The 14,845-nt window shown below is 42.9% G+C and overlaps 1 long non-coding RNA gene across 6 annotated transcripts in view; it reads left to right on the top strand.

The window, feature by feature from the left end:
* The window catches only part of LOC120409022, a 30,745-nt gene extending 16,129 nt beyond the window's left edge, over positions 1–14,616 (top strand). For 2 of the 6 annotated variants that reach the window (XR_005601052.1, XR_005601050.1), the window contains 2 exons: positions 665–814; positions 2,427–2,559. This is a non-coding gene — a long non-coding RNA (uncharacterized LOC120409022). Of the gene's footprint in view, positions 1–664; positions 815–2,160; positions 2,326–2,426; positions 2,560–14,495 lie in introns of those variants that run through there. The other 4 variants (XR_005601051.1, XR_005601053.1, XR_005601054.1 and 1 more) reach the window with 4 other exon arrangements.
* Positions 14,617–14,845: the final 229 nt, after the last annotated feature.

Below are 14,845 nucleotides of genomic sequence, written 5' to 3'. Positions count from 1 at the left end.
ATAGGCTCCCGGAAGGCTTCATAGCAAGTCATCAGCAGAGCTGGGAATAGAACCTGTGCTTGGGTGTTCACCCCCTGCTCTGACCCATGTCACCTTCCCTTGCCTGAACTATCACTATAAGAAGACAAGGAAAGTGCCATTTTTCTAAAGATGCTCACACCCGCTGTGTTGGAGCAGGAGTCTTGCCCTGCCTTGAGCTTTTTCGCGTGGCTGGCAGGCACGATCCAAATTGGAGACGGGAAAAGTCCTGAGTATTGCATAGGAAAATCAAAGCAAATCTTTCCAATGTACCCACTGTACCATGCACATAGCCACCGTGGTGATGAGTTCTGACAGCATCAGCTTATTAAAGTTCATTCCTGACAAACAATATAGATATAGGTAATGGGGGAAAAAAATCACATACTGTTAGCTATGACAAGGTAACCTTTATCAGGGCATGGTGCTATTAATTGCTGTAAAATTCCAGCTTGAAATAGGTTCATTTGGCTTTGCATACACTATCCCCCTCACTTTTGCTCTGGTTTGACTTTGGCAGTGTAATTAATTTCCCCTCCGCTCCTTCCCTGGAGGCCATTGTCTATGTCAATCTGCAAACCATCAAGCCCTACCTAGCTTTATCCTCTGAAGCCTGTGCCTGTTTCATTTCCCTCTGTGCGCTCAGCCTCCACCAGCCTGGGAAGCAGAATCCTTCGCCTGAGTTTGTTTCTGGTTCTCCCCCTGAGCACAACAGAGCACAATTTATTTCCATGGAACGTCATTGGTTCAACAGCATCGCAGAGGTTTCATAGCCAATCGCACATGGCATGCACCGGTATGTAGTGCTTGTGTGGAGTGTTTGTGATGCGTCTACTAGCAACTGGACCAAGACTCATCAGCTCATTTCATAGAAGCCACTAAACCAGGGGTTCTCAACCTTTTTCTTTCTGAAGTCCCCCCCAAAAGGCTATAAAAACTCCAGGGCCCACCTGTGTCACAACAACTGTTTTTCTGCATATAAAAGCCGGGGATGGCGTTAGGGGGTAGCAAGCAGGGCAACTGCCCGGGGCCCCATGCCACAGGGGCCCCTGCAAAGCTACATGGCTCAGGCCCCTGGTGATGGGACTGAGGGCCCCGGGCTTCAGCCCCATGCAGTGGGGCTTTGACTTTCTGCCCTGGGCCCCAGCGAGTCTAATGCTAGCTCTGATTGGCGGCCCCCCCTGAAACCAGCTCACGGCCCCTCAGGGGGCCCCGGACTACTGGCTGAGAACCACTGCACTGAACAACCATCACACTGGAACAATGTTCAAGTCAGGAGCAGCCCAGCCCAGATGGGAACAGGGGACTTAGAAGTAAAGAGCTTTGGCCTGAATTTTCAAATTTAACTAGTGATTCTGGGGGCCCAGTTTGAGACACCTTGATGGGGCCTGCTTCTCCGAAAGGGCTGAGGAGCCGCCCTCTCAAAATCAGACCCCTGTAAGTTGTGTCAAGTTGGGCACTCAAAAATAGAGGCTCTCAAAATCACTAGTCTTTGAAAATGTAGTTCTTTGTCTCCAGCTAGGAAACCCTGAGTCTTCCACGTCCACCGCTTTAGTGCATAGAGGCATAGAGGAGATTGAGGCCCCTTCGTGCTAGCTGATGTCTAAGCAGACAGTACAGGACAATCCCTGCCCCGAGAGCTTACACTTCAAATGAACATGATAGACAAAGGAAGTATTATTATCCCAGTGTGAGAAGGTAGGGATCTGAGGCAGAGAGTGATTTAGGGTAACATTTTCAACACCACCCATGTGATTTAGGAGCCTTAGTCCCATTTTCAAAAGTGACTGAGTCTCAATGGCCTTTAGGCACTTCTGAAAGTTTCAGTGCAAGGGACTTGCCCAAGGTCATGCAGGATGTTTCAGGAACAGCACCCAGGTGTCCTCATCCAGCATTGTGAGCACAGGACCATCTCCCCTACCAGAACCCTCCCTTTCCTCACAAGCTGAGAAACAAAGACTGAATGACTCAGAACAGAGCTTGGCCACAGGGGAGTTAATATAATTACTCTGTATTTTGGAAAATAAGATAAAACAGATGAAGATCTAGAAGGAAAAATATAATCCGTAAATCAGAAACTGATGATTTATGTGCTGCCACCTGAGGAAAATTCTCTAGCTCTTCTATGCTTGTGTCTTTCAGTGCTGCCTTCCAAGGCTGAGAGAACAAATCCAAATATGCATATGAGGCTGTGATAATGATTTTCTGCTGCATGGATTACAGAAATGTATTTTTGATGCATACGTATTTAAAACATCTTATCAGGGCTTTGAGTCCCCTGCATAATTTGATGAGCAATAAGTAAGACACGGGTACTCCACATGAACAGCAAAATGTTAAAAGGTTAAAGAACTGTATTACATCCAGTCATGTGATTGAGCAAATTAACAATGCTGTTCTTCTGCTAGAGATGCAGACCGCAGAGAAAAGATCATGAAGTGATCTTGCCGGGAGAATAAATCTCATTTTCTTTTATGGACTTGAGACTGCTGTCCTTTGAGTTGGGTTTGAATGTACTTCGGAAGTTTTATTGATTTAAATGCTTTATATATATACATATATATATATATGTAAAATGCCGTGACATTTCCTGTGCTTGTTTGATGCAGCAGTAAAAGAGACTTGGCACCAAAATCTGTCACTTTGGAATATTTTCCCATTAGTTCTCTGTGTCAGTAAAGTGCAAGGCGTGAGTCCCTGGCATACAATTCCTTCTGACGTTCAATCAAAACAACTGACCTAACATTTTAGTCATGACACTCAAATTACAGGGCAACTTCTGAACAGCTAACCACTCCCTTTTTCCTCTCCTCTACCTCCTTTCCACTCCCCTCTCTATCCCCTTCTTCCTTTAATGCAACGACTGATCGCTCCTTGTCAGGCTGGAGCACGTAGTTGTCCCGTTAAGTGTCAACGTGTAGCTATCAGCATGCAGCAAATTGTGCTTACCCGGCGCGGCGGCTGATGGGATGAATGGCAGCGTGCAGATAGTCCTGTCCTTCAGAACGCGGGGTGGGGGAGAAAGGCCAAGAGTTCCCACAATTACTTTTCCTTACAAGCATATTACGGTGGCAGGTCGAAGCATTCATGGAGTGGAGGAGAGTGAGGGAGAATTTAAAAGAAAAGTCTGAAACTGTGCTTAGTTATGATTATAATTAGGGCTGTCAAGCGATTAAAAAAAATGAATCACGATTAATCACACTGTTAAACAATAATAGAATACCATTTATATAAATATTTTGGATGTTTCCCACATTTTAAAATATATTGATTTCAATTACAACACAGAATACAAAGTGTACAGTGCTCACTTTATATTTATTTTTTATTATAAATATTTGCACTGTAAAAATAAGAGAAATAGTATTTTTCAATTCATTTAATACAAGTACTGTAGTGCAATCTCTTTATCATGAAAGTTGAACTTACAGGTGTAGCATTATGTGCAAAAAATAACTGCATTCAAAAATAAAACAATGTAAAACTTTAGAGCCTACAAGTCCACTCAGTCCTATTCCTTGTTCAGCCAATCGCTCAAACAAGTTTGTTTACATTTGCAGGAGATAATGCTGCCCACTTTTTGTTTACAATGTCACCTGAAAGTGAGAACTGTCATTCACATGGCACTTTTGTAGCCAGCGTTGCAAGGTATTTACATGCCAGATATGCTAAACATTTGTATGCTTCTTCATGCTTCAGCCACCGTTCTAGAGGACATGCTTCCATGCTGATGATGCTTATTAAAAAAATAATGCATTAATTACATTTGTGACATGTCCTGCTGTTTTACCCACATTCTGCAATATTATATTTCATGTTATAGCAGTATCGGATGATGACCCAGCACATGTTTTTTATTTTAAGAACACTTTTACTGCAGATTTGACAAAACACAAAGAAGGTTCCAATGTGAGATTTCTAAAAAATAGCGACAGCACTTGACCCAAGATTTAAGACTCTGAAGTGCCTTCAAAAATCTGAGTGGAACAAGGTGTGGAGCATGCTTTCAGAAGTCTTAAAAGAGCAACACTCTGATGCAAAAACTAGAGTCCAAGCCATCAAAAAAGCAAATCAACCTTCTGCTGGTGGCATCTGACTCAGATGATGAAAATGAACATGCGTCGGTCCACACTGCTTTGGATCATTATCGAGCAGAATCTATCATCAGCATAAGATGCATGTCCTCTGGAATGATGGATGAAGCATGAAGGGACATATGAATCTTTAGTGCATCTGGCGCATAAATATGTTGCAACACCAGCTACAACAGTGCTATGCTGTTCTCACTTTCAGGTGACATTGTAAATAAGAAGCAGACAGCATTATCTCCCATAAATGTAAACAAACTTGTTTCTCTCAACAATTGGCTGAACAAGAAGTAGGACTGAGTGGACTTGTAGGCTCTAAAGTTTTACATTGCTTTATTTTTGAGTGCTGTTATGTAACAAAAGAAATCTACATTTGTAAGTTGTGCTTTCATGATAAAGAAATTGCACTGTGGTACTTGTATGAGGTGAATTTAAAAATACTATTTCTTTTATCATTCTTACAGTGAAAATATTTGTAATAAAAATAATGTAAAGTGAGCACTGTACTCTTGGTATTCTATGTTGTAATTGAAATCAATATATTTGAAAATGTAGAAAAACATCCAAAATATTTAATAAATGTCAATTGGTATTCTATTGTTTAACAGTGTGATTAAAACTGTGATTAATCACGATTAATTTTTTAGTCACGATTAATTTTTTGAGTTAATCACATGAGTTAACTGCGATTAATCAACCGTGCTAATTATAATGAGAAAGAAACAAATCAGTGAACGGAAACACACTCCATCCCTCTAACAAAGTGTTCCTATCAGCTGAAATCAACATGGAATCATATGGTTTAGGCTTGTAAACCCCAGGGCCCCTCTTTGCCTTTCTCCAACAAGCACCGTGGGGAGGGGCAACTCTTTGATGCATCTACTCTATGGCTTCACACTTGTAGTCAGTCATGGGATCACCTCTTTCACCCTCATGTGCATTTTGTGCTGAAGGCTGCTCTGTGCAGTTTGTCTCAGCTCCCCAAGATTGAGGCTGAGGTTTTCAAAGAGATGTGTGGGAGTGAAGTCCCCAACCCCCATTGACTTCAGGCCCAGTGAAGTAATTTGTTTTTGATGTTGTTGTTGTTTTGCAATCGTGTTTTTATGGTGAAACTTAACAGGCCTTAAGCTGTCGTGGATCATCCCATGCACCTGCCGTTGATGCTATAACAAATCTGTGCCCACCAAGGACTTCGTGGTTGTCACTATACTGCACAGCTTGCCCACTTGGGACTTCATGAGGGCAAGCAGGATAGAACCCAGCTACTCTCACTCCAAAAGCACAGGCTCCTCCCACATCAGCTTCAGGCTCCTCCCACATAATCTTTCTTAGCTGTTTGCAGTAAAGGGCACATGTAAGCAGTTCTGATTTGACTTCAGCAGGGGGCAGCGGTGCACAACACACTAGCCATTTCCTTGCAATGAGACTGGGAGTTTCATACATGGCTCAAGGGCTGGATACTGCCTTGAAAGTGAAGTTAAAACTGACTATGGAGAAATGTCCTGTACTTAGGGCTGGTCTACAGTGTGGGGTTGGGGGAGCTGATGTAAGATACGCAACTTCAGCTACGAGAATAGCATAGCTGAAGTTGACGTATCTTATTTCGACTTACCTCCCGTCCTCACGGTGTGGGATCAATGGTCGTGGCTCCCCCGTCGACTCTGCTTCCGCCTCTCGCCCTGGTGGAGTTCTGGAGTCGACGGGGAGCGCAGTGGGGATCGATTTATCGCGTCTAGATGAGATGCGATAAATCGATCCCCGATAGATTGATTGCTACCCGCTGATTGGGCGGGTAATGTGGACGTACCCTAAGTCAACTGATCTACTTCCTGCATGGCTGAGAGTTATCACAGCTCACTCTACAGATGAAACCAAACTTAGCAGACCGTGTACAACTATGATAGAATAAACTGGAATCTGTTCATCCTTAATCCCTTTCCGTGCCTCAGTTTCCCTGTCTGTAAAATGGGATAGTTGCTGACTAGAGATTAGCCTGAGCTGTAAAGCTGCGGTCTCCATCTGGATTTCTCGCACCTTCCAAATTCAAGACTATTCAGGGAGGTTGGTTTGTTCCATTACACAACTAGGAGACAGCTGTAAAATTTGGATATAGATTCAGGTTTGTCTTCCAAATCCCTCTCCCACCCAAGATAGAGAGTGTGTTAAGCAGTGGGGTTTTGGTTTGGGCCCATTTCTATTGCTTCTCTCACAGTGTGTGTGTGTGTGGGGGGGGGGGGGGCAGGGGTTCTAAGCTTTGGTTAATACATGTTTGTAAAAATGTTTGGATTTGACAGCCAGAGAGAGAAGTTGCTGCAAAAATGATTATCATCATTATTTATTATGCCAAAGTTTGATTGTTTCCAGAGTCTATTCCCTGCAGATCCTTTGGCCACTGCAATAATACAGAATAGTCCAGGGCTCTGCCTCACAGGCTTTTGTTATGCTAATAATATAGAAGGCCTGCACTGTAACATACCAGAGCGCAACCCGGGAGGAGCACTGGGACATTGCTCTGGGGAAAGCCTTGCTGTTATTAAACTCTGCCAGGCTGCCAAAGACACGGCGAGGCTTTCGTGAAGAGCTCTGAAGTGATAAGCACTGCTTTTGCCCTTATGCCACCTCTAACAGTAACAGCAGCGGTTACCAAGCCAACAGTAAAACAAATGAAGCACCAGCACTGAGGCTATGAGATTCTGCTAACGATAGGCACTAGCTCTAGGAGGCTCTTGTGGGAAAGCATTGGCAGGGAAATCATGGCGTGGCTTGTGTTGCTGGCTTCTTATGTACTGTACATTTATCTGGAGGTGGGGGGTCAGAGAGCCCTCCCGTCAGCCTCCTGGCTAAGTGAGCTGCAAAGTGAAGCTAACAGGTTGTGCAAAAAAGACAGCACTGGTAGGGAACGATCAAACTGCTACTGAAATCAGTGGGAATCTTCATTGCCCCAAGGGGAGCTGAACTGGGCTTTTAGCAAACAAAAGGATCTCATAATGGTTTGGGATAAACTTTCAGAAGTTCTGAGTACTTACTCAGGGCCTTATTTCCAGCAGCTTACCTTACCTGTGCCTTTTAGACTTAGCGGCATGATGTGCCAACATAGGTTCTAAGTACGCTGAATAGATGTATTCCAAAATGTTGCCAATACTGCTAAGGGGTCCAGCTGAAAGTTTGACCTCAAGCTATCCACATTCCTCGAACCTTCCCAGCTGGCTTAGAAATTTGGCTTCACTGTGGAATTCTGGCCCTTCTGGGATCAGGTGTAATATTGCAAAACAGTTTTTGTCATAGTATCAGTCCTGCTAGGAACTGAGACTTGCAAAGGCTTGTGCAAAAACCAACAGAAGGTCCAGACTTTGAGAGACACTGAGCCCCCTCATTCCAGTGGGATGCTCTAAACTCCTGAAAAGCAGGCCCTGAACAGTTCAGAACCTTGCACAAGGATTTGGCTCAAGCTTGCTTCCAAACCTGTGTGAAGCCTCAGGAGGACTGTTCATTTATCTGACCCAGTGGGGCCCTGCCCCAGTGTGGAAGCCTGTTACTGTGCATCTCCTTAATGTTAAACCAGCTTCATCTTTTCAGCTATAAACTACATACCTAACCCAGTCATTAAGTGCCAAATCCTAAACATCCAATGCAGCTGGAAGGACTTTTCCATTACACAGAAGTGCCAGGCAGGGCAAATCTTGCTGAGGCACAAAGGCCGAGATCCTGCAGGGTGCTGAGTACCTCCAGCCTCCTCAATTCGAAGAGCAATAAAACAGAGCAAAGGAGATGTGTACTGGTTGTCTTGTGTTTTGTCATTTTTGACCCCCTCCTGTTCCTTCACGTGACTGCTTTTGTCTTTCTACGTTGCAAGATCTTTGGGGCACTGGATAGGTTTGTGCTGCACCTGGATTTAATAATAATAATAAAAAAATTCCTGATTCCAGCTGGTGATCAGTTTCTGAAAGGAAGCTTGAAAATAACTTTTGTGATGTTATCTTAGCCAGTGACACTGCAGCTGGTAGCTGCCTCAGAAGGGAAAAAAAAAGGCATAACAAGAGCCAATGGCTGGAAGCTGAAGCCTGACATTCAGATTAGAAATAAGGCCCACTTTTTAATGATGAAGGTGATTAACCATTGAGACCATTGTGGGTTGCCCATCTCTTAATGTTTTTAGATCAAGACTGATTGCCTTTCTGGAAGATAGCCAGACACAAGCTACAGGTCTCAATAAAATGATAACGGGGTGAAATTTAGTGGCCTCTTACGTAGTGGTCAGTGGTTTTCAACCTGTGGTCTGCAGACCGCTGGGGGGCTGCAGAGTATGTCTAAAATTTCCAAAGGGGTCCACACCTCTAGTCAGAAATTTTTAGGGGTCTGCAAATGAAAAAAGGTTGACAACCACTGAACTGGATGATCTAATGGTCGCTCCTGGCTTTAAACTCTATGAATAATATAAATATCATAATCTATTCTCTAAAGCCCGTATTCAGCAAGGTACTTAAGCATCGAAATATTCCCATTGACTTCAATGGGACAACTTACATACTTGAAGGCAAGCATGCATATAAGTCCCTTGCTGAATCATATCCAAAGGCCCTGACCTAAAACCTGTTGAAGTAATTTAATTACTTTTAATGGGCTGTGGATCTGACCTGAAACACAACTCCTCATGCTTTCAGAAAGTCATGAAGGGGTTAGTAAATTCAAGATTTTTTCATACTAACAATATTTGGCATGTCTATTAACACCCATCGCCAGAGGATCTCAAAGCATTTTGCGACATTGATTCATTACTTAATTAAACTTAAAACACAGTGATCTTTACCAGAGTGGCTTTGTATCTTCTTCAAGCACCATGTATCAAACAAACAGGTTACACTTGTGATGCTGATAACACCTTTCCCACTTAAGCTGTGTTTCTAACTCCACTTTGAGTTGTTTTTCTTCAGTACAAACAATTTTTGTAGCAGTTTTTAAAAGAAAACAAAATGCAATTCCAGCCCACTTCCTTATTTTGTTGTTGGTGCTAGAAATTAAAATACAAACACTTTATCTGCACTACAAATATTATTACAAAGTGTTGTGGTGCTTTAATCTGTCTTCCAGAATGGTTTTCTTTAAAACGAAAACAAAACAAAACAAAAAGAAAAATCATGTTTGAAGTGCTTCATCTTAATGCTTGCACTAGTTACCATAGACATGAGCGGCAAGTCTGGCCTCACTAGAGAAGGTTTCTATTTTCTTTTTCCTGATGCTCTTATTCCTTGTATGACATTAAAGTAGAAGCAAGATGACAGATGTACCCACAACCTGGTAGCTCTCTGCGGAGGAAGTTCTTGCTCTCTAGAAAGGTGTGTGTGTATATTATGGGGAAAGTGTGCTGAGGGCCACTGAAGGCTGGCATCATATGAAGGTGAGTAGGAAGCTGACACACAAAAATTATCTAGGAGTCTATTTATAGTCACAGGAAAAGATCAGACTGTGTTTGATCCACATTAAGGGTAGCTTTTACCAATCCTGCCTACCCTGAGGCTGAACCGCAGTGCAGCTGCCTGTCCTTTGCTGGTTGTAAGCAGAAGATGACTAGGGTGGGGCACTTAGGAAAATGAAGCTGGATATGACAGAGAGAGAGACCTTTTGGAATGGAAGTAGGGGCACCAACAGGAAGCATCCACTTAGAAATCAAATGGAACATTAAAGGGGACGGGGAGTACTATGTTTCCCAGCAAACAAGCTGAGAAATTAAATAAAAACATAAAATACCCTTGCTGGAAGGTTGCAGTGTAATACTACTTTATTTCTTAGAATTCAAAACACCACAAGAACCCCAAAACAGAGAGAGACAAAGCAGGCTGCTCCCTAAGGCAACTCATCCCACCTTGCTTGAAGCTGGCTCTTTTCAGACTGTCTGCTGACTGATTCAGATGACCCAGCTCACATGGCGTCCCTCAGAATCCCCTAGCCTGCAAGCAGAACCATAGGAAGACCCCATTTTTTAAAAGATGGCATCTTAGATTTAGCCCTTCCTTAAAATATTTGCAAAGCCAAGGGGAAGCACATAACAATGATTGTGAGGAAACATGTGCAGTAGTGAGACTGACCATGTTAAAAGAAAATGGACTTTCCTAAAGGGTAATGTCCTGGAAGGATGTCCTATTCCCATTCCTTGCCAGTCCCTGAAAAGCCACCCTACTTCTGCATGAGAACCAGCGCATGCTGGGACAAAGCACTTGGGGAAGTCACCATTCCAACCAGACCCCCATGTACAATAAAGCCATTAGTTCTTTACACAATACTGTGTCTCGGGGCCAGAACCTCAGCTGGTGTAAATCAGCATAGTTTTATTGATTTCAAGGCAGCTGAGGATCTGGCCCAAAGTTCCTAGTTCAATTAATTACAAGGCCACAAGGAGCTCGGTACTACACATATGGACAGAAAATGATGAATGGGAAAAATCACTTTCTGGACAATTTCAAAGCAACAGTGATAGGGGCTCTCAGATTTTCCCTACCAAAATACACCCAAACCATCTGCTTTTTTTATGTCACCTTCCTATTTTTAGCAAAAAACACTCAAAATTGAATGAGCAAGTGTTATTATTTTAAGTTCATTTGCTATGTGCAGACAAAGTTAGCATGTGCATCTAGTGCCTACAAATTAGATAATTTCACATTTTAACAAGGGATATCAAACGTGTAAGTTAATACATTCTCATTGAAAATGTCATGAACTGCACATTCCCCAGCACTATATATTCAATAAACCTAATTATTGCAGCTAGTTACCTTTGGAAGGTTATGTTTACAACGAGAGGGGCTAGAAACGGTGTTTTTGTTTTGTTTTTAAACAAAGACTCCTCAGAAAACAAGGGCCTGACCCAATGCCCTTTGGAAGGACAACCATTGACTTCAACTGGTTTTGGATCAGACTGTAAAATCATCACCCACCTTGGGGGCTGGATGGCTTGACTTCTGCTTAGGGCATTAGCTTGGAAAATTCCTGGCAGACCCAAATCCTTTGGGATTCCATGGCTGTTTAGGTGCTGCCTGCTTAAATTGGGTTGTGGGAGGAGGTTTAAGGACTTGACATTTCAGACATTCACATTTCCCCACAAGTAATTTGTACAATGGTGAGTGAAGTCCTGGTGGCTTGGTGAACATCAGGAGCAATTCAGACAAAGCTGGGGAGATGGCAATCCAATGGATGTAGGGTTAGTGCCCATGTTAGAAGGTCTGAAGAATGCCAGCAATTTTGCGCATGTATTTGAAACCAGTTCTGTATGTGTGTGTGTGTCTGTGTGTGCATCCAAAGTCTATTTTGGGCTGCCACTAGCAACAGGCCTAAAAATAAGACCTGCTGGGTCTACTGATTTTCCCTGCTGACTATAGATTTTTGGCAGGTACAAGTCAGCTTGAGCAATCTACTGTTTCTTTCCGATGCTGGGCTCAGTGCTTAGTATAGAAGTTAGCAGTGGTTTGACATCAGGGTTTAGTGTAGAATAACTTTTTAATGGGAAGGCATATGCTGCTGAGGGCACATGCTTGAATGTATGCAAATATGTGCAAATGTATGCAAATTTGCAATCTTTTTTTCCCTTGAGGATGTTGGCAGGTATGAAAAGATCTAAAATTATCCAATCAAGAGGAGCGATAGGAGAATGTCAGAAGGTTTAGAAACCCAAAGTTTGGATATTTATTTAAAAGCAGACGTGCTTTTGTGAGGTCTTCTCTCTCTCCCTATCCCACCCCGATCTCCTATCCAGAAATTAGTCGCTCTCCCTCCTACAGGAGGAGGAAAAGCTAAAATCACAGACATCTAATTGGGCTGTGGGCAGTGAATGAATGTGAAAACTGGTGTCCTGCTGCTGAAATTGAAGGAGTTGGCAAGTCTACAGTGGCGCTCATTGCACTAGCGTTTTCTGTCATTTGGAAATTCAGTGACAGAAGGATGATTTTCTAGCTAATTCCTCTCTGGATTGCTCAGATACAAGCACCCAGGCATTGACATTTTGCACAAAGCAATACTTGATCCAGACAAACAATACAGCTATTATATGATTGCAGAGTAGGATTCGCCATCTTTTTTTTAAAATTTTTTTTTAACCAAAGTATTCTTCCCCACCACCTGTGATAGCCATTCAAAATGTTTAACATATTGCATCCTCACAATTACACAGTATCAAATTGGATGGACATGCAGAACACTGAGTTCATTTAATAACTTTAAACGTAATGTACAAGGGATATGAAATCATTATATTAAAAGGCTCTCAGTCAAGGAGTTTAGACCCCAAGCTTGACCTACCTAAGAAATGTGAGTTTCTAATGGGAAGAAAGTCCTCATGAGTCTAAAAACCTGCACAGAAAGTAAAATTTTAACCCCCAGTCACTGAGAAAGTTAAAAAACCAAACTCACAGTAACCAATGATGAGAGGCTGCGAAAAGGCTAGGCTAGGGTTGGGTCAGATTAGAAATGGACCCAAACCAAAATCTTGCATCCAAACCGCCCTGAACTTTGGGTGGGAGTGGTCTGGAATCCTAACCTGGATCCCATATCTAGCTGTTCTCAGCGTTTATAATGGGCCAAAGCACGCCCCTGGATCTGAGTTCTGGAGTGTTTGAAATTGGGGTCTGGCACTGGATCCAAATGTGACTTGCTCATCTTTGTAGCTTGGATTGACTTCCACAAGTTGAAGATGCTTCTGTAACCCTCATCGAAACTATCCCCATCCTGGGTCTGCAAAACATAACTGGAAATATCACATGCACAGATTTTCTTGAGGAGATATCCTGTACTTCTTGCTTTTGGCCAGGCCAGAGGTGTTGAAAGAACAGCTCCTCTCATGGCATTTTGGCCAGATCCAGTTAGTGATGAGCTGTGCAGTGGAAAGTAAAGGTAGTATGTTGAGGGGAAGATAGGTAAACTGCATTGAATCTTTGAAAGGTTTGGGTTTGATTTGAGTTCCGGGTGAAGGTTCAGAGTGAGTTGTCATTTGATCTGAATCATCTTCCCAGTTTTCGCAAGATCTGCTATAGAACTAGATTAGGCTGGGAAGTGAAATCAATTGTCTCCCACAGGCTGTTGTGAGCACTGAAGGACCAGGGAAGAACCCTGAGTGACAAAAAGACTTGGCCACTGGGTGTCACTAGTGTTCCACAAGAAAACAACTGAACAGGACTGGTATGGCACTTCTAAAGACATCCTATGCCAGGGGGAATAGAAACAGCTGTAATATTTACACCCTGGAAAAGGAAAATTAAACCTTTGGGCCACTGGCCGCATCGTTATTCAGGACTGTCCCAGATTTTTCAGACAGCACTTCCCTGTGTCCACTACAGTCAGACCTGTTGGAAAAGCCTATAGTGGATTGACTACCATAGTTCATTGCAGACAAAAGAAGTTCTGGGGTAGTTTAAAAAAATGAATGGAGGTTTGTATCAACCCACAGCATGAATATATACTTGGAATTTTAAGCACCTACTGGGTTCAATTTCTGAAGGGCCACTGCTGGAATGGGATTAAGACAGGATTGGACAGGGATGGTGTCCCTAGCCTCAGTTTGCCAGAAACTGGGAATGGGTGACAGTGGATGGATCACTTGATGATTACCTGTTCTGTTCATTCCCTCTGGGGCACCTAGTATTGGCCACTGTCAGAAGACAGGATACTGGGTTAGACGGACCTTTTGTCTGGCCCAGTATGGCTGTTCTTATCTACTGGTTTTGGTCCAGATGAATTTTTGTACCAGATCTTCTTCTTAATAAGGTGCTGTGTTCTATCTATTTTACACGTTATATGTGCACACTGTCAAATGCCTAACGTTTTCTCTTAGGAAAACTTCACAATTGAAATTGACATCTCCTGGCATGCTAACCATGCTGGCCCAGTAACGTTGATTCAGCACCTGTCTTTTGGCAGTTCCTACAATCCACAGCTAGTGCACTTGGTCCAAGGAAGGATTTGTATCCTGCTGCAGCAATTGGTATTTCAAATGAGTTTTGCTTCTTGACCTTAGAAGGAGGGGCTGGGGAAGCTGAACCTTTTCTCAAACCGTTATTCATTCAGAAGACAGATCCCAGCTGCATGAGACACAGTCCCGCCAACTAGGATCCCAAGTCTGCTCACTTGGGTTAATTTATGGAACAAAAAGGGGTCCCAGCAATGATTGTGTGTGGAGGGGGAGGGGAGGAAGGGTGGTGGTGGAAATGGTCAAATTGCTCTGACGGCATTTCCCACCAGGATGCTATCAACATTTTGGGACTTGGGCAAATGCAACACTTTCTTCCCGGTTTGCATTCCATTGGGGTTTATTGTATCAACATTTGGTCTAATTATCTTCCTCCTCATTTGCTCCTGGGAGTTCTCTAAAAGTGTAAAGAGATGATAGCTTGTCTTCTTTTCATCTAGGAAGGCTCAGCATGATCCACTGGAAAAAAAAAGGAAGAAGAAGAAGAAAAGCTTCTAATATGTAGGCTGACTCATCAGGAATTTGTACTGCATTTTTTTCCTGATGGCGTGTAAACCCTGGTGGAAAAAAAGATGCTTTTTAAAAAAAAAATGGAAAATGCTGTTTATTTAATAGTAATAATTTTCCAGCAAAAGGCATTGATAACATCCTTGACAGTAATGATACTGTTCTGCTTCAAGGTGCTTTCCAGGCAGCCCCATATGAATAGTTACCAGCAGCTTTGTCAATGCAACACACTCAGGAGGGAGCAAAAATACGGCCATTCTGTGCCTACCTTGCTGCTATTGCA

This window comes from Mauremys reevesii, linkage group 7 (genome assembly GCF_016161935.1).
Source record: "Mauremys reevesii isolate NIE-2019 linkage group 7, ASM1616193v1, whole genome shotgun sequence".
Lineage (NCBI taxonomy): Eukaryota > Metazoa > Chordata > Testudines > Geoemydidae > Mauremys > Mauremys reevesii.
The sequence above is the reverse complement of the archived record's forward strand: the minus strand, read 5'-3'. Positions and strand labels throughout refer to the sequence as shown.